Raw genomic sequence first — 21,363 nt, 5'->3', positions numbered from 1 at the left:
TGGTGACAAATTACACGATAATTATGGCGTTATATCATGTAGGAGGAGAGGTAGGGAAAATGTGGTGAAAAGTAAAGAATAAGAAGTGATTAGGGATGCACGCGAGACGAGACACGAGACTAGAGTGAAAATTTTATGCGAGACGCGAGACGAGACTAAACCATGCGAGACGAGACGCTAGACGAGACTCAGTTAAGTCTCGCACGAGAAGTCTCGCGAGACTTCTCGCAGTCTCGCAACATTTATGAATTACATTTAATTGTATATTTAGTGATTTTACATTTATTGAGTTTTCTCAGTTGAGCGTTAATGTCTCCAGGAACAAAAAAGTGATTGGGACAATAGACATTTTATGAGATTTATTATTATTCATGGTTGATTTTCAGAATTAAAGCCTTCTTTAGTTTCTAAACATCACTAAAAAAGAAAACCTTTGTAAATTGGAAATTTATTACAGCATCGATTTAGAACTTTATTTTGCGACACAAACACATACACGCGTGCGCGCACGAATACATGAACTTCTGTTTTTGATCTGAAAAGCGAATAAGACTCCCTATTGCTGCGAAATGTGATATTTCTGTTGTTTCTATCTTTTTCACATTACTACTAGCGATTAATGTTGGGGGATGGCGGGGAAATCCCCTCTCGTCAAAGTTTATTCCCGGTCTGGATCGCAGAAATAACATGATATTTTTACATGGAATAAGTATTTTCTTTCTATATATTTATCAAAAATATCCCCTTCGGAAGTTTAATTCAAACACTGGTTTGGTAGGATGGCCCTATAGGTTTGGTGGGAGATGGTAGAAATGGCCCTATATCTGTCAGTAATTTTATTCTCTAGATCTGGCAACACTATATAAGTTGAAAGCGAAAGTTGATAAAATGCGATAATGCAACATTGCTACAAGCGCGAACGAACCAAAAGAATTGGGTTGTATTGTGTTGTGAGGAGTTTTTTTGTCTACAAGCGCTTTTGGTGGTATAAAAACATCTTTATAATGGAAAATCACCCTTCAAGGAAACGACCAAAACGTGTAAATGTTGATAGTGGCGACGTTGTTTTATTAGAGCCAAATGGGGACCCAGTTGAAAGTGAAACGGATTCAGGTACTGTTTCTGCAAGTTCGAGTCTTGATCCATCCAAAACAGCAGGGCGTAAAAGTAAGTTCCAGGATTACTTTGAAATTGCAACGAATGCTGAGTTGGCTATTTGTAAATTATGTAAGCCTAAGAAGATAGAATTGAAAATACATTCTCGTAATATAACGGGGCTGAAGAAACACTTGCAAAATATTCACAAGAAAGAGTACGCGATTCTCTACCGCGGACAGTGACAAAGATCAGAAGAGTAGCTGCAGGAAGGATGATATAAAAATATATTTCCCTCAGAAGGAAACTAAGGTAAGTGTATAACATACTTGACAGTGTCTAAAGTGTTGAAAATTAATTATCACTTCCCCGCGGCACTCCGGTAGGGCTGTTCCGATAATCGAATAATCGATAACAATTCGATAACATTTCAAAACCGTTTCATCGATAAAGAATTTTAATTTTATCGAATTATCGAACTTTCGAGACTCCCGAAATGTTTAAACTCTCGAAATGATCGAGACTCTCGAAATGTTCGAGACTCCCGAAATGGTCAAGACTCTCGAAATGATCGAGACTCCCGAAATGTTCGGGACTCTCGAAGTGTTCGAGGCACTCGAAATGTAAGAAACATTAAACAACTTCGAGACACTCGAACTCTTCGAGAATCTCGAATTGTTTGAAAGCAGCAAATACAGAAATATATCAATATGATCGCATTTGTCGAGTCGCTTGAATATTTTGAAAAATTCGAGATTATCGGAGTGTTCGGAAGAAACGATGTATTCGAGGTTATCATAGTTGTATAGAATATGTATTACATATATGGAATGTTCATTTTATAACTTCTCTCCTTAGCAATGTAGTGAAGGAAAAGTTTTTCCCCCACAGATCTGTACAAGGTTTAAGCAGTCTGTCAGAAGAGAGAAAGAGGAAGAGAAAATATGCATCACCGGAATGGAATTTGAATCCAAGACAACGTTAGTCAACTAATAGTCAGTTTGCCGATTGCGCCAATAACGGGGCAGGCAGAAAAATAATTTTACATATGATTTCGACAAATACAACTTTGCAATAACTTATCAGATGAAAAAAAGTTTTTTGACTGGTTTGGCAGCAAGAAGAAATCATTGGAGAGGTGAAGGAACGAACTGTTCATCACTACTTTTGATAATACCCGAAACTTCGATAAAACTCGAAATTTCGATAATACCCGAAACTGATAATACTCGAAATTTCGATAATACACGAAACTTCGATAATTTCAGATACTTGAACGGTTTCGAGTAACCGATGACAACTCGATAAATTTTCACTCCCGAAGTTTGATAGGTCTTCAGCCTTATCGAACACCCCTACACTCCGGTTGCGAGCCATTGATATAATTTTTATTAATACATAACATAATTATGTTGTATATCAGTTATTTAGGTTAGTATATTAGTATATGTTATCCACAAGTCCGTTGACACAAATAATGTTATTTCTTGGTGGTTGGTGTAAAGGGAGATAGGCGACAATAGATGGCAGCACTGTTCTACACAAGTAACTTATTTTCATATTTTCTCTGCTGCTTCCACAAATTTAATGCTAGAGAGTTTAAACTTTCTGAAATGAAAGTTCAAACCTATTCTAAGTCTAGTTTTGGATGGAAGCATTTATCGTAGCAGGGAGTAATCTAACCCCCCCTAACACCCCTCCAAATTTCTTTACACACACCCCTGGATGGAAAAGGAATACTCCCCCAAATCCAATTGTGAAGGCAATATTCTTATTTATTTATTTCACTTCAAAATATGAAGCGACGTCGTTCTCATGTACGGCTTCGAGAACCACACGACCTCATTGTTTCGGACGGTGTTTCAATGGAAACAATTGACAAAACAGACCGCTGATACCTACCCTTCTGAGCTCCGCGGTCGTTTCAGAGAAAAGAGATTGATGGACAGGTGCAGATGACTGAAATTGGCAACGTCTTGAGAGGTCATTTACCTCCTCCTCAATAAGGAAAAATGTGACAATATAGTAATAAGCTTATACCAGATTCAGTTGGTAAGTGCTACTATGCAACAGGCTCGCAACCAGAGGGGGGGCTAGGGAAGGCCTGGCCCTCCCTAAATTTTTCATGTCCCCTCCACACCTCAATACAAAATGCACAATTTAGATATTTGTAAAATAATTTTTAATGCCTTGGCCCCTCCTAACATATTCATGGCCCCCAAAAGCTCTGTGGCTAGTTTCGAGCTTGCTCTGCAAATGGTGTATCAACAGACGGACGTTAGAAGGATGTAGTCAAAACGTTTTTAGAAATGAAGAGATCTATTGAAGTAAGAATTATATATATTTTAGACTGAGTCTAGTGTTATGCAGGAACGCATTTGGCGCTAGCTTAATTTTTTGTAAAGTATATTTTTATTCACGTAAATTCATTGAGCGGTACAGGGCTCATAGCGAGTCACTTTTTTTTTTAACTAAAATTTACTTTTTTCCAAGTTGGTCACTAAAAATTACTTTTTTAAAAAAATTGTCAGTGTTTTGCATTGGCAGTTTTCTAAGAAAAATATAAAAATAAATGGAAAAAGGCAGAAAATTGTTACTCATTACTCTTCTGAAAGCTTCAGTACTTGCTGCCACATGTGAAACAGTCAGCTTTATTCTCACTTCAGCTTTTATTCTTTCTAAAGCACAGTAGACGGTTGGTGGATGCTTAAACTCTCAAGGTGGGGTTGAGAACCCTTTTTTCTTCTATCATAATAATCTTTTAGTTTTCTCTCGTAATAGTTAACGCTCCGTTCAACGTTGGGTGTGTGTGTTTGTGTGGTTCATCATGTTCGTCTTGTGTTATGCTTCTTGTATGTTCTTAAGAGTAGGTGATGAATTTGAGTATTTCACGTTTTTGAGAACTCTTAATGCGAAGTTAAATATAATGTCTGGGATGAAGAAATTCGGAAATAGGCTAGAACTGGTTCCGCTTACTCAGAAGCTTTTTACATCTGCTACAATGGCGTAGGGAAGGGGGCCCAGAGGGGCCGCCCCCCCCCCAAAGAGGTCCGACAATGTACTTTGGTACTTTGACGTTTGTATTTTTTTTATATATTTTTATGTTTATATATTTCTTTGTTTGTAATGTTTCTATATGTACCTATAACAGCACTTGCCCCCCCCCCCGCCAAACACACATCCTGGCTACGCTACTGATCAGCTAAGTCTGCTTACGGTAACTACAAAGCATACTTTGAAAACCTAAGAAAGGAAGAAGCTCAAAAAGAAGAAGTAAAGAAGAAACAAAACAACAAAGAGAAAGGTGATGGGGATATTGACAAAGGAAAAAAGGGGCATGATGAGATTTTGGTCACTTTTTCGTGTGCTTTTGGCCATTTTTTGGTCACTTTTAAACTATTTACAAGAGACCAGACCACTATGAGCTCTGGGATTATTAAAATTAGGGTATATTAAAGAAGACAAAACAGAAAGATACAAAATATTTGTAAATTGAAAAACTGGATTTCTGGAAAACAACTAAATCAATGAGTATTTTTTTTTAATGAAAGATATTCAGAGCGAATAACGTAGCCAGGAAGAGGCAGGAACGGAGATCAAGAGATCAAATAGTAGTACATCAATTAACGTTAACAACAGGGTTATAATATTAAAATAATGAAATTGGAACTATGTACAGTATTAATTACTAAACGAATGTGATTTCAGTATGGGACGAGGGAATTTTAATTAATATTTTGGAAAAAGTCACCCACTAAAACTTGCTGGGGGTGAATAAATTGAAATAATTGCAGAATTTTGCAAAATAATTACAATAATTCATATGTAATAACTGGGTAAAATAGTGGTGGTTAATTCCTAATACAGTGAAACTTCTCTTAACGGGGATCTCTCAGTAGTGGACATCTTCATAAGAGGAAGAACTTTCTTATTCTTCGATGCCATAAATATGTGTGGTGTGTTGTTAAGAGAGAGAACCTTCCTTTTAGGGACACCTCTCATTTACGGACAAATAATCGGTTCCACCGATATCCGTTTCGAGAGGTTTCACTGTATTACTTAGTTTAATAATAATAAATGCTCAAATGTGTGAACTTACTTTATTGAACCTACCACTGCGAAAAGCTATTATTATTATTATTATTATTATTATTATTATTATTATTATTATTATTAGTAGTAGTAGTAGTAGTAGTAGTAGTAGTAGTAGTAGTAATAGTAGTAGTAGTAGTAGTAGTAGTAGTAGTAGTGCAATAGTTGCGTAACAAAATATACTGTTTTCTTGTTTGAGTTTGTATAAAAATTATATCACTATTCTGAGAACACACCCCCTCTTTTATTTTGAACACCCCTCCAGGTAAAAATTTCTGGCGTACTTACTGGTAGCATTTCTCGTAGCAAAAATCGTATTATCAATATCCTACCGTGTAAAGTAGCAAATACTATAGCATTTCCCATGCCATGGCATATTCTATATGGCATTTCTTGTCGATAGAACCTGCTCTATTTCCTAGCATTTTCCCAAGCATTTCTGCTCCGATTGCAGCGCCGTGGTGTGTTAAAAGGAAGCGAAAGATTTTGTGTCAAATATCTATGCTCTTTGTTTTGTGTGGGAAGTTGAATTGCAGTAAAGAAAAATGAGTTGGAGTATGGATACTATTATTATGTTGATTAAAAAATATGAGGTGTTGATTTAAAAATTGATTTAAAAATATGTTAAAAGCGTGCAGTTTCACTATACGGATCCACACAGAAATTCATTTTAAAAAAACTTCATTTATTATACCTTCAGCAATCATTTCTGATGTGTGCTCTTGCATTCTCCGGTGTAGGTTCACTTTAACATGTAGCAACGTGTAGTTTTACTATACGGATCCATAGTATAAGTAGGAGGAGGAGGAGGAGTAAATAGTAGTAGGAGTAGGAGTAGTAGTAGAAGTAGTAGTAATAGTAGTAGTAAGAGTAATAGTAGTAGAAGTAAGTAGTAGTAGGAGGAGTAAGTAGTAGTAAGAGTAGAAGTAGGACTGCTTAGTAATAGTAACAGTGGCAGTAGGTGTAGTAATAGTAAGAGTAGTAGTAGTAGTAGGAATAGGAGTAGGAGTAGGAACGGGTAGTAGTAGTAGTTGGAATAGGAGTAGGAGTAGTAGTGGTGATAGCAGTAGTAATAGTAAAAGTAGGAGTAGTGGGAACGGGTTAGAAGCCCCGAAGGGGTTGGTTGGGTTCTGTTCCCGATACAAAATGGGGAAATTACAGACTTGCCAAAATTTTATGGCAGCTTGTTGAAGATTACGTACATTTCAGGTTCGACTTTAATTTCTATATTTCCACGTAAATATGCATTTCAGATGTGAGTGCACACCATTTCCATTACTTATATACTACTCTATTAAAATGTTAGAAATTTCTTCTGTAAGTTTTAAAATCTATGGATCTGTATAGTATAAATGCACCGTTAAAAGTCCTTTGTATTATAATAAGCATATGCGAAAAAGGGCTTTAGAAGAAATAGTGACTGAAATATCTGTTGTTTTTTGTTGTTGTTTTTGTTGTTTTGGAGGCATAATTGCGCTCTTCTCCAGTGATTTGTTTGCTACGTCACGACAAAATGCTTATCAAAATGCTACCGTGTAAAGTGGCTATGTTTTTGATGCCATAGAATATTATACAAGATTTTTGGTAGCACATCTGCTACGAGAAATGCTACGATAAATGCTTTCGTCTAAAACTAGCCTAAGAGAACAATCCGTGTCAATTTTGGATATTGTGACGTTAGAGCATTCCTCGGACTAGAAGCAGGCAAAGACAAGGTTGAAATCCGGTCAAATAAAGACAAAGAAATTTACATATAGATATGGTAAAAGGATCCGGGTTTGGTTCAATGAGTTCAGAAAAACCTATACGGAAACGTTATATTCTTTGTATCCTAATTACATTGGCGACTTTTTTTCGGGGCAAAAATGTGCCCGCATGGCATACTGGAAAATATTGCTGGAGACCTCTATGCTGGAAAACAATGTTGGATCCAGCAACAATTTATGCTGGTTTTGCTGTATATTATGCTATTAATTTGACGAAAATTAATGGTCCAGCAATCAAATTCCAGCACAACTTTTCTTTTAATTTGGAGCGGAGGGGACACAAGTTCGGATACCATGTTGAACTCTAGGTTCCGTCTCCTTAGGATGTTATGAACATTCATCCCATGAAAAACAATGGCAAACCACCATGGGTTCAACTTTCCAAGGGACTTTTAGGTCAAATACCTGCCTTCGGACAGAATATCACATCATCATTCATTAACAGCCATAGAATAATAGCTACATTGCAAAATTTTGACCCAGAATATATGCGAGACTGCGAGATCATGCGAGAAAGTCTTGCGCGAGACGCGAGATGAGACTCAAAATTGTATGCGATACGCGAGAGAAGACTTCACATTTGCGAGACGAGACGAGACCAACATTTGAGGCTGCGAAACGAGACGAGACTTTTTCATTTCTCGTCTCGCGTGCATCCCTAGAAGTGATTATGCTCTATCACGTAATAGGTGTGACGTTTGGCATGTACATGTGTGTAAACATTACGATAGCTGCTATAGTACTGTTAAAAACAAAGATGTCGAGCTCACTAAGTTTGTTAACTAAACATAGCACTATCTTCTTCGTACATTTACCGAGATGAGTAATCCTGAAACTGATGTTCCATACCGAATTATAGTCTTTTCGTTAATTGCAATGTTCTATGGAAATTTGTGTAAATTATTCATTGTAGTTTCTGCTATGTTACAATGTGTCTGAAGAAGGCTACGTTACATAGCAAAAACTGTAACACAAATATATAATTTTAAAATATATATACTGCTTTAGTCAGTTGGAGTTTTATTAGAAATGTGTGTGACTTTGCAGGATAGACAGAAAGTTATTTTTTCTAATTGCTATACATAAATAATATTGGCTATCGGATAATGATGCATTATTCAAATATTTGCAAAATGAAAGTGTAGGTTTAATTTACAAAGGAAGAAAGAGAAACATAGTGTGCAAAGTTTGGAATTCATAGATTTATAATCATAAACGTGGAAGAGCATGTTTAAACAAGTAGAAATATATAGCAGCAATCAGAAACTTGAATACCTGCGTATGTTGTTCATGTTTCTGTAGTGAATAGTGAACAATCATACAAAGAACATGACATGCGAGCGTGATTGTGCTTGAATCATACGACCTAACAAGTATTATCTGTTAAATGTTGAATATGGTATAAACCGTACGAAAATAAATAAAGTATGTTGGACTGGAAACTGATTCTTTCGAATCGGACGGAAAATGGTATTTGGAATGAAATTCAATTTGACGAAATGGGGAAAACTTACGAAAAATTTGGCACCTTTTTACTGGATTGCTTGTGTTCTGAAGAGGAATTAACACTTATTAAATCTCTTGGACGTTCCAATGAACTAGTTTTATGGAAATTGTTAGAAAAAACTGATGATGATTGAAACGAAAGAAACATTTCATACTATTTGAAATATTGTTTATACAAGTGAATGATATGATTTAATGGACATGTTAAAATTGTAAATCTTCAACTGTAATTTTAGCTCTCTCTGTGTGTGTATAGATACTATTTGTACACATATACAAGAACAGTGTCTTGAATTCAGACGACTGTGATGTGCATTCATGTGTTAATGGACAGACCATCGCACATTATATGGTTATCAGAGTTAGGATTTTTAGGTGCAATTTTCATGGCAAAAAGGGAGGGAAAAGGTGCTAAAAATAAGCCAAAAAGAGGACAAAAAGGTGTTCTTTATCTTTATAGTCCATAACTCATTATTTATTAAGAAATTGAAAGTTTAAAAAAGTAAAAACTTGTTCGTATTTGTAAAGCAATAGTGTAAAGGAAGAAAAGAACATGAAGCTGTTGTACCTCAATACATTAAGCATCTCTATGTTCTTAAGGGTAAGTTTGTTCCTATCGGGAGATAAGACGTCTTTATAGATGCTAAAGCTTCATTCGACATCCACAGACACAAGGGGGGCAAACTTCGTGTTCACTCGGAATGGTAACTGTAGATGTAGCAAACTTCACAACATCCGTATTCTTGTGAAGAATAGCCTCAAGCTTGTCTCTGGCAAAACCATCTAACTGTTTCCTCACCGATGTAAATATTTTTCACTGTTTTTCCTTCTCGAATCCTTCTTCTTCCAAACTTTTAATGGCTACTGGAATATACTTGTAAGCATAGACACAAAATAGTTCTGTCTGTAAATCTTGTATCTTTTCCGGTAGCAGAAGTTGTTGTGTCTTGGAGATAGCAACTGCGTCAGTTGGATCCAAAGAAAGCACAAACTCCTTGATCTTGTCTAAATTTTCACATACGAAAACACCACACTCAATCCATGTTCCCCAGCAAGTAATGGCCGGGAATTTTGGGAGGAGTAGGTCTGTGATTTCTCTGTAGACAACGGTGCGACTCGGGGTTTTCAGGAGAATTTTCTTCAGGCCAGCGATGAACTGATTCACTATGTCGTATTCATTCCTAATTGATTCACGAACCCTATGAAGGGCATGGACCAAACAGGTTACATGCTTTAACTTGGGAAACAATATCTTCAACTGGTTAACTGCTGAAAGCATGTATGGAGCCTGGTGCGTGATTACCAGGACAACTTTCTCGAACTGGGTACCATTGGGTCAGAGATTTTGACTGCATGGCTGTACTGGCATTGGCTTTCTGCAACTCATACATCTTGAACAACATGGGCTTAACTTTTTCACCTGCGAGGTGAAAGACCAGAATGCTCAAAATATATTGATCCATTGAATCTGTAGTTTCATCCAGCATGATTCCCACATCGAAATCCGACACTTTCTCCTTATCTCCGAATCCTTGATTATTCGTATGGTTTCTTGATAAACAGGTTCAAGATAGTTTTTTCTTAAAGTACTCTCATCGGGAACTGACGTTCGTGTATACTTTTCAAGAAATCCTTTCAAGGCCGGATGGTTCACCTTATTGAGTGGAATTCCTGCTTGAGTTAAAGCTGCACACAAATCAATGCTAAATTCCTTTAGATTTTGGACCTTGAAGTACACTGCTCAAAGGTGTTTCTTAATGGCGGCTGTCGGAATTTGTTAGTTTGAAGAGACTTATTCTTCTGATGCTTTGAACTAGAAATGTGTTGCAGGATACGGTCTCGTTGATGTTTTTCATCCAATGTGATTCCTGAATCACAAACAGTGCATCGAATAATGCTCCCATCAGTCTCCATGAAATCCTGCTTGAACTCCTGAGACAGGGCCAAATATCTGAATTTGGACACCTTCGGCATGGGGAATTCTTATACTGAACTTGTTAATCAACAAACAACTTCGATTCAACAACAGAAACGTACTGGAAAAAGGTTTAAGTTAATTTTTATTCCCTATTACTAGATTTAAATTTCAATCTAGCTAAAACTCAACTCTGACTGTTGTCAACAATTAGAATGTATAAATACACTGCTACTGATTCAATATAAATTAAAAGAACTCAATGAACTAATGTTTTTCATTGTTGCAGGTGTGCTGTATTTGTATTTCTTACAGTCCGGCGTTCACTGAAATTCCACGTTCACGGCAAGGTGACAAGAAGTTAATTAATTAATTATATATATATATATATATATATATATATATATATATATATATATATATATATTTCTTATGGATTGGAAAGTAAATAAAATGGTAAAATGTCCTGTAGAAAAATGAAGAAGTAAAAGAGAAAGACCAAAAAGGGGGAGGAAAGGGGATTTGAACAGAGTGGAGAAAAAAGGGATAAAGGCTACAAAAAGGAGGGAAAAGGTGCTGGAAATAGCCCCCCATTCACAATTTCAGGCAACATCTCACACATTGTTTTTTTTTTTTTTTAGAGAGCTCTAATTTGCCCTACAAAGAAAAAATGCGCACCTAAAAATCCTAACCCTGATGATTATTGATTTCCTGAGTGTATGTGGTAATTGAATTAACAAGGAGAGACTTAGCCCTAACTTACCATTTATTTTTGGCATTGTAATAGTGAATAATCTGTGAAGAATGTGAAAGAGTGTAGTAGTGAATAGTCTGTGAAGAATGTGGAAGAGTGTAATAGTGAATAATCTGTGAAGAATGTGGAAGAGTTAAATAGTGAGTAATCTGTGGAGAACGTGGTATAGCAAATAGTCTGTGAAGAGTGTGACACTACTGTCAATACTCTGTGATGAGCATGAGGATAGCCGGCTTTCGCATGAGTCGAAGAGTTCGTGGGAGCAAGAATGAAGTTGGAGTATGCTAGTGGGCTTGTTAGAAGTACTGTGAATATTATTTAGTAGCATGGGGATAAAATTTAGTAAAGTACTTTTGAAGTTTGTGTGCATGTACCCGTGTCCGTAAATAAAGAGTACCTTAGTTTGGAAGTAGTTATTTTAATAGTAAAAGTAATAACAGTATACCTAGTACAAGTTTCAGCAGTATAGCAGGCATGTTGGTAAAAAATATAATTATTTTTATTGATAAAATTTGAATGGTCATTGTCAATAGATGTTACTGCATATTATAATTTTTAAGGTTATGTCTAACAATTTCAGTTATAGTGCTTTAAAAATTAGTTACTTTAAAATCATGAATATATTCGTTTTGTCAAAATGAGAACAACACCTGAAAAATACAAACTGGAAAATAATACCTGAAGTTGCAATTTCACAGTAAAATACCACCGAAAATTCTTTAAAAGTATCCAGAAAAATACCAAAAGGGAAATACACATTTCACACCATATATAATGATTTAAGATAAGTTGCTCTAACATTCCTAGAATATTCATATTCAAACTGTCGCTGACAGTACTCTCCTATGCTACTTTATGATTTTAATGTGATAAAGAAAACAATCAAAATAATAATTTTGTATTACAGTACAAACATTAATTCCCACAATCAAAACAATTATTCCAACTGTTTAGTGATACTATTCGGTGTTTGATCATTCACACTATTACAGACAAAGACTCAAAATGAATTTCTTTTATTATTGCGATAATGCATATTGTCAAAATAAAACTGATAATTTTCTCTAGCTTTATTTAAAAAATAAACTTTTTTCTAACTATTCATTACTTTCTTTGCAGCAGAATGAAAATGAAAATTGATTACAATTTCGTACATCCGAGTGAAGGGCTGCAAACAGTAAATTCGGCCCTGTTGCTGATTTGGAGTGCAGTGCTAGTCCTGTTACACATCGTCTACCAAAAAAAAAAAAAAAAAAAAATCGGAAGTACAGAAATAATATAGTTTTACTGAAGCCGAAAGAGGATTACTCTTGGAGCCAATGCCCACGTGTGCTTTATGCCATGATACTCTTGCTAATGCATATATGAAGTTACTTAATCTCAGGTGAGTTTTGGAAACTAGATATTCGTAACACAAAAACAAGTCACTAAAATTTTTCAAGATAAAAGTATCGGAATTTCATCAAGGTCATAAGAACTATAGAAACACATTTTGGTATAAGTTCTCAGGAGAATATGATCTTCTTATAATGTTCCAAAACTCATTTTCAACACAAGAATGGCTCGTATTGTAAGTGAGGAATGGATTCTTCTCGCCTACGTGGTATTCTGCCATTCTGGAAACGTGTGCTTGGCGAGTCGGAATCTTGTAAAATTAATAAAATTGTTTACATCGAACAACACAGTAAACCGACATGTTTAAGGCAGCAATTATAAAAATACGCCTGTGGACATGTTGAGCCGAAGGTGGTAGTCTCAGCACCAACCCAACATTGAAGTCATTTCTGAAATTCACTGAAGAAGCATTGCCACAAGAAACTGAACGTTGAGCACCTGAATTATTAGTGACTAGCTTCAGAGATTACTTCCCTCTGTCATATTTTGAAAACCCATGGGTAGGATATCATTTCGAATGTGACATGGTAGAATTAAAAACTTTATCTGAGGAGAAGAAAGATAAACTTGTGCAATTTACTTGTAATGAGAATAACTCATTCAAATTTTTTAAAAGAATGTACATTTGATAAGTTCTGTGAGAAGGTGTGTTTTGAGAATAAGGAAACAGATGGAAATGCATTGAAACAACTAGTTCCAGTTTGCAGTGCATATATTTATGAACAAATATTTGTAATCCTTCATTTCCAATAATAGAAGTTGCCTCACTGTTTAATCTGACTTACGGCTAAAAGTAGCAAATATTGAGCCAGACGTGAAAGAAGCGTCCAAAACAAAAAGATATATGACTTTACCCATGACATCTAAATTCCAGTATATATTCAATAATATTATAGAGCATGATAGTCGCATATTTATTATATAAACAAAGGATGGCAATTTAATATTGTTAATATTATATCTATCTTTCAACTACTACATCTATGAAGATATCGAAATTTAAAGGTATGAAGTATGTAGCTGACTGCGAAACTAAAAAGATTGAAGGAAGCATGACGAGATAAATGTAAGTAATTTATAAATGCATCATGATTCCTGCGTCTTGTGCGTAAAACTAAATGGAACTATTTGGCTTACAAAGTGAGTTAAATAAAATTATAGCAAGAATAAGTTTTTTCTGCCTTGCCGCAAGTATTGCGCAAGTCTTTTTCACTTTCCATAACTCTGCAGTAAGGGTAAATAGAGTGTTTCTGCCTTGGCGAAAATTTCCAAAATTCAAATAAAAGACAATTTGCCTTGTTAAAATAATAATATACAAGCTTACAGAAGCGTGTAGTTTTTCGTTACGATATGTTAAATATGAATTATTTTTTGTCCTGGCAGATAAATGCCAGGTTGTCACTTTAGTCATACACCTTACAGTTTTTTTTAAAAATATTCTTTCCTCCACAAAGCATTTTCGTTGTGGACAATTAATAGTGAGCAGTACTATGCAATACTGTGATATTACTCTAAAGTTATTACGACTACACATTCATTGGACTTTTTAAACTATTGTTAAGATCGTGTCATTTTACAGTCTCATCTAAATATCACTCAATTCATTAACTGAACATCAATGAGACATTTTACTCATTGTCATACTGTACGTTGTCAGACAAGTATTTGTAATCATTACATTAATAAGAAAAGCCAATAAACCAGCGTTTCCCAACCGGTGTGCCGTGAATGGGCCGATGGTGTGCCGCGAGTAAATCGAAACAAAATTATTAATTCTATAGCAATTAAATTACAGGACATAGGGAAAAATGTATATTTGTATTTCACATTACTATGAACCTCTAATATGAATCTACAATTTTAAGTTTCATACCGCGTTACTTTTCTGTACATTTTTAATATTGAAAACTGTATGTGTTATCATTGTTATGACTATTATTGCTTCTTTATTGTTGGAAGACTATTTCGTAACTTCAAATTTTAAAATATTCAATCCCTTCGACAAAACAAACATGCATACGAATTACCTGCATTTGTGTTTTAAAAGTAAAATACATTTGTTTGTTCGTTCGTTATTTAGTGATCTTCCTTGTTAGTGAAAGTTTGGATGCAGTTTTCGAAAAAGGAAGCATATTTTTAAAAACCTAAGTCCAATATTTCATTGCAATTGTTTTCTATTTTTAAATTAGAATGAAAAATAAGCATAATGATTTACCGTGGTGGAAAACCAGTGATCCAGCTTTCTTCTCTGCTAGGATATTAGTAATTACAGATAAATATACCATGGTATTTTATATTTAAATATAATAAAATCTATAAGTGTGCCGCGAGATTTCAATTTACACCCATAGTGTGTCGCAAGTTGGAAAAGGTTGGGAAACGCTGCAATAAACGATAAACTAGTGTCCCTTCAACCATCACGCCAATTTCTTTGCACTGCACGAACCTTCCAGATCTACAATGTCATCCTCCTGTTCTATGTTGAAGCATACTTCTCGAGGTTGATTGTCTTTTTGGAAAGTGTAGTGAAGAAGCAATACCTATTGATGGCTAAGACCGTCTTCAGACTGTCCGGAACTTCGAAACTGAGAGTTTATCACCACAAAAAGTGGACCCCCGTGAAGTTAGCGGCCAAAAGTTTAATAAATCGATATATTTTTAGAGTTCTGAGTAGTACTCAAAGAGTTCTAGAGTTCCTCCAAGGTTAGACCAATACTTCTGGGTAAATAAAGATTTTATAGCGATTTTAAAGTTTCCGTGCTAACTTAATGCAAAACCAAACTCCTTAAAATGTCCATATTTTTCTAGATTTCTGAGTAGCATTCAAAGAGTTCTAGAGTACCTGCTAGGTTAGACCAATAGTTCTGGGTAAATAAAGATTTTGTAGCGATTTTAAAGTTTCCGTGCTAACTTCACGCAAAACCAAACATCTTAAAATGTCTATATTTTTTTAGACTTCTGAGTAGCACTCGAAGAGTTCTAAAGTTCCTCATGAAAATTTACAACAGTTCTCGCAAAATAAGGGAGTAAACGGGAAATAAATGTTTTCTCATAATCTACTGATCACACATGCAATCGGTGCAAATCATTAGCAAATATATAACACGTGCCTAATAAAAGTCAACAAAAGTTACCCAAAACATTATATAAATCAACAAGTGCTACTCAAAAATCTCATCAGAACTCTATTTCATTACGAAATAAAAGAGTTCTATCACCTTGTTCACAGACGGTTCGCGAATAGCCCTTAAATTGTTGATTTTAATTGTTATAAATAAATAAATAACCATTCTACGAACAGAACTTTATAGAACTTGAAGAGTGATACCAGGAACTCTCATCAGAACTCCATTTGATAGCGAAATAAAAGAGTTCTATAAACCTTTTTCACAGTAGGTTCCTGAGAGGCCTTAAATTGTTAATTTAAATTATTATGAATAAAGATTTAACCGTTCTACGAACAGAACTTTATAGAAATCGACGAGTGCAAGTCAGAACTCTCATCAGGACTGTAATTCATTCCAAAATAAGAGTTATATCGCCTTGTTCACAGTCGGTTAGCGAGTGACCCATAAATTGTTATTTTAAATTGTTATAAATAAAGATTTAACCATTCTTCGGTCAGAAATGTATAGAACTTCACGAGTGCTACTCAGAACTCTCATCAGAATTCTATTTCATGGCGAAGTAACAGACTTCTATTGCCTTGTTTCTATCGGTTCGCGATTGGCCCATAAATTGTTAATTGAAATTGCTATAAACAAAGATTTAACCATTCTACGAACACAACTTTATACAACTTGGCGAGTGCTACTCAGAACTCCATTTCATTTCGAAATAAAAGAGTTCTCTCACTTTGTTCAGTCAGTTCGCAAATTGTCCATAAATTGTTAATTAAAAGTGTTACAAATAAAGATTTATCCATTCTGCGAACAGAACTTTGTAGAACTTGACGAGCGCAAGTCACAACTCTCACCAGAACTCTATTTCATTGAAAAAAAGGTGTATCATCTTGTTCAGAGTCGGTTCGCGATTGGCTAAAAATTGTTAATTCAAATTGTTATAAATACAGATTTAACCATTCTATGAACAGAACTTTATAGAACTTGACGAGTGCAACTCAAAACTCTCATCAGAACTCTACTTCATTACGAAATAAAATACTTCTATCACCTTGTTCACTGCCGGTTCTCTAATGATCCAATAATTGTTATTATAAATTGTTATAAATAAAGATTTAACCATTATACGAACATAGCTATATAGAACTTGACGAGAGCTACTCAGAACTCTCATCAGAATTCTATTTCATTGCGAAGTAACAGCGTTCTATTGCCTTGTTTCTAGTCGGTTCGCGATTGGCCCATAAATTGTTCATTTAAATTGTTATAAACAAATATTTAACTATTCTACGAACACAACTTTATACAACATGGCGAGTGCTACTCAGAACTCCATTTCGTTTCGAAATAAAAGAGTTCTCTCACTTTGTTCACAGTCAGTTCGCAAATTGCCCATAAATTGTTAATTCAAACTGTTATAAATAAAGATTTGACCATTTTGCGAACAGAACTATATAGAACTTGACGAATGCTACTCAGAACTCTCATCAGTATTCTATTTAATTGCCAAGTAACAGAGTTCGATTACCTTGTTCACAGTCGGTTCGCGAGTGGCGCATAAATGGTTAATTTCGATATGAAATGGAGTTCTGATGAGAGTTCTGAGTAGCACATGTCAAGATCTATAAAGTTCTGTACGTACAATGGTAAAATCTTTATTTATAACAATTTAGATTAACAATTTATGGGGCACTCGCAAATCGACTGTGAACAAGGTGATGGAACTCTTTTATTTCACAATGAACTACGGTTCTGATGAGTGTTCTGAGTAGCACTCGTCAAGTTCTGTAAAGCTCTGTTCCCAGAATAGTAAAATCTTTATTTATAAGAATTTAAATTAACTATTTATGAACAATTTGCGATCCGACTGTGAACAAGGTGATAGAACTGTTTTATTTCGCAATGAAATAAAGTTCTAGTGAGGGTTCTGAGTAGCGCTCGTCACGTTATATAAAGTTCTGTTCGTAGAACGGTTAAATCTTTATTCAAAACAATTTAAATAACAATTTAAGGCCTCTCAGGAACCAACTGTGAACAAGGTGACAGAACTCTGTTATTTCGCTATCAAATGAAGTTCTGATGAGACTTCTTGGTATCACTCTTCCAGTTCTATAAAGTTCTGTTCTTAGAATGGTTATATTTTTATTTATAACAATTTAGATTAATAATTTATGGGACAATCCCAAGACGACTTTGAACAAGGTGTCAGAACTCTTTTATTTCGTAATAAAATAAAGTTTTGATCAGAATTCTTAATAATACTCATCAAGTTCTTTCAAGTTCTGTTAGTAGAATGGTTAAATATTTATTTATAAGAATTAAAATCAACAATTTAAGAGCTATTCGCGATCCTTCTGTGAACAAGGTGACAGAGCTCTTTTATTTTATAATGAAATAGAGTTCTGATGAGAGTTTTGAGTAGCACTTGTTGATTTATATAATGTTTTGGGTAATTTTGTTGACTTTTATTAGGTACGTGTTATATATTTGTTAATGATTTGCACCGATTGCATGTGTGATCAGTAGATTGCGAGGAAACATTTATTTCCCGTTTACTCCCTTATTTTGCGAGAACTGTTGTAAATTTTCATGAGGAACTTTAGAACTCTTCGAGTGCTACTCAGAAGTCTAAAAAAATATAGACATTTTAAGATGTTTGGTTTTGCGTGAAGTTAGCTCCGAAGCTTTAAAATCGCTATAAAATCTTTATTTACCCAGAACTATTGGTCTAACCTAGTAGGAACTCTAGAACTCTTTGAGTACTACTCAGAACTCTAAAAAATATTGACATTTTAAGGAGTTTGGTTTCGCGTGGAGTTAGCTCCAAAACTTTAAAATCGCTATAAAATCTTTATTTACCCAGAAGTATTGGTCTAACCTTGGAGGAACTCTAGAACTCTTTGAGTGCTACTCAGAACTAAAAATATATCGATTTTTTAAACTGTTTTTGCTAACTTCACGGGGGTCAAAAGCGGTTCATGAAGAAAGTCCAGACCGCCATCCAAATATCAATATCGAGCTGAGTTACAACAATGCATTCGTCGAACCTAGCACAGATTTGACTGAATGTGAAATTCAATTGTCAACATTAATTCGTGAGTAAATCTAAGTCAATATCTGAGCTAATTGAACAGGCATTCTCCACCTGCTCAATAAGATATATTCCCACACTCATGTTAAAACAAATATAAACCAATAATTTTAAACGTTCTCAGCTTTTACTGGTGATTCTGTCTTAGGACATATACCGCAAGAAAGGCTTATAGGAGATAAAGTTTATGTATGCATTCTTTTGCTTCATTCTAATTACGAGTAGATATAAGGATCATGAAACTAGTGTAATTTTAAATATTTCTAAAATTCCTTTACATTTTGGTATATATGGCAATAAGAATAAACTGCAATTAAACAGATTTAGTTTGTTTGTGCACACCGCATCAAAAAAATTACGACAGCTAACGCCGTGCAGTTAGGCCAACCAATATACACTTTCTTATCCCATAATCGTGTCAGGTAAAAAGACCCCCTCTCTCCCCTCCTTTCTTCTCTCCCATACTAAAATTAGCTAAATACATGAGCACAATTCTGATTTCAAACTACACATTGTAACGGAATAATTTACCGTTACATTAAATTTCTACTAATTTTGCTTTGCAACGGACCTCATAAATGAAGGGTAAGCGGGAAAAAGAAGGAATGTCACAAAACTGCATTGTCGAGAAAACTGCGATTTAATATTGAAAACCGCATAAGAAGAATAGGGTTAGTTACATCTTTTGTCCCTTTTTACATGGACATTTTTACATCTACGTATGCATGGCATATAGAGTCAAATAGTACCAAGAGTCACCAACATATAGGACAAAGCATCCGAAAAAGCACATACATGGACATTCCTTGTTTTTTCCCCTTACCCTTTAAATTATATTAAAGGTTGCATAATTCTAAGGGGAAGGATCTAGATATAATATTTCAGGTATAAAGCTCCTTTCATTTGAAGTCATTAAAGTAGACCTGCACAAACATATTGTGAGTTGGTAATTTGTTATTCTACTATATGTTTTGTTGCTTTTGTGTTTTCGTTTGTGTTTTTGATGTGTAATTAACCTACTGCATAACGGTGGACAATTACTTGATCTGCGCCAATGTATACTCTACAATTGCATAAATTATTTCAGGAACCTCAGAAATGCCCATATGCTTTAATATTTATAAAAGAATTCCTCAAAAAAGTTACTATTTGTTAAAGTAATTTTTAGTATACGTGTGGCTATTTTCATTCTGTACGTGTTTTTGCGTGCTTTTTAAAACAGTGTGGCAAGCCTTACATTTCGTAGATTCTGCCCACAAAAGCAAAAGTTGTTGATAATATTAGAAAAGGAGAAACGCGGACGAATACACAGTATGTAATTGGCGTGTTGTTTTATAAAATTGAGTAAATATTTTGAGAATTTGTACTTCATTGTTTGTATACGTAAATTGTTATTACTTGGTACGTTCTGTATTAAATTTCTTATTTGGTAAAACGACCATTGAAATATCAGGTGTGTAAAATTATCGCGAATTATGTTTCTAAGCGGATTCTGATTAACGTGCTTAGTGCACCTTTTTAGAAAACAAAAACATTGCAATAATGACGATGAATGCGTACTTGGAATTTTGGAATATGTTCCAGAAAATAAAGTTAGTGAAAAAGAAACATTAAGTTTTGGCTTACGATTTATGATCACAGATTGCTCTAAAAGTTTTGGTTCATCCAGGTAACAAATAATTAGAACGTTTTCTGCAGTGCATGGGAGGAAGCATAAATGCTGTTATAGTATTCTCATTGCTTAGTTTAAAAAAAAAAAATGTTCTCAAGATTCGCTTTTATATCTACAGTAATTTAGTAAGAATGCATGGCATAATGGTATCTATGATGCATAATTAATTCGTGCCGCCTTTCGTCCCGATCTATTAATCAACAATGATCATAAAACAGAAAAAAAATGATCAGAATAGTATACCAGCGTTGCCAATGTGTGTGTAATTGCACAAAATATGTGCAATTTTGGCCTGTTTGTGCATTTTGTGTGTAATGCAAATCTGTGTGCATTTTGTGTGTAATTTGGCACAATTAAAAATTTTGACTTTTACGAAGTTACTTTCATTCAAATATTCATTATTTCCACCATTTTTTTCTGAAAATTGCCTTCTAAAAACTACGAGCTCCAACGCCTGACTCCAGGCCAGCGCAATAAAACCACAGAGAAAATAACAAGTTATTTGTTATTATTGTTAATCTCTTGTTATTTTCTCTACAGCATGATAAAACCTATCTTGCTTCCTTGGTACCTCACTTCTTGTTTTTCAGAGGCGGGTGTCATGACATTCCCAAGCAAAGACGCTTTGTTCAAGCAAGCAATGTGAATGAATGTTGACCCTCAATGTTGGCCAAAACATGAGGCAGAGGTGATAAGAAGTCTTGTCTTCTCACCAGTTGTGAAGAAAATGCCATTTTGCAAACAGATGAACGACAGAGTGTCCGATGTCCAATTAAAAACATTAAGTACGTTGAAAGCAATGGCGCAGACTTTCCAAGATTTATGTGGATGCATAACATCAATGGCGGGTCATATTAGCTTATATGTTTTCAGGGAAGTCTCGATATTTGATTGATTTACTTTGAGTTAAAATATTTTATGAACGTTCTCATAAAGGCCTGTTCTGTGAGAAAGT

The 21,363-nt window shown here is 34.8% G+C and overlaps 1 protein-coding gene across 7 annotated transcripts in view; it reads right to left on the bottom strand.

Moving 5' to 3' along the window:
• The window catches only part of LOC145662658 (transient receptor potential cation channel subfamily A member 1-like), a 426,395-nt gene that overhangs the window by 324,836 nt on the left and 80,196 nt on the right, over positions 1-21,363 (bottom strand). The window lies entirely within an intron of this gene.

The sequence above is a fragment of the Thermobia domestica genome, chromosome 1 (assembly GCF_964235325.1).
Source record: "Thermobia domestica chromosome 1, izTheDome1.hap1.1, whole genome shotgun sequence".
NCBI lineage: Eukaryota > Metazoa > Arthropoda > Insecta > Zygentoma > Lepismatidae > Thermobia > Thermobia domestica.
The sequence above is the reverse complement of the archived record's forward strand: the minus strand, read 5'-3'. Positions and strand labels throughout refer to the sequence as shown.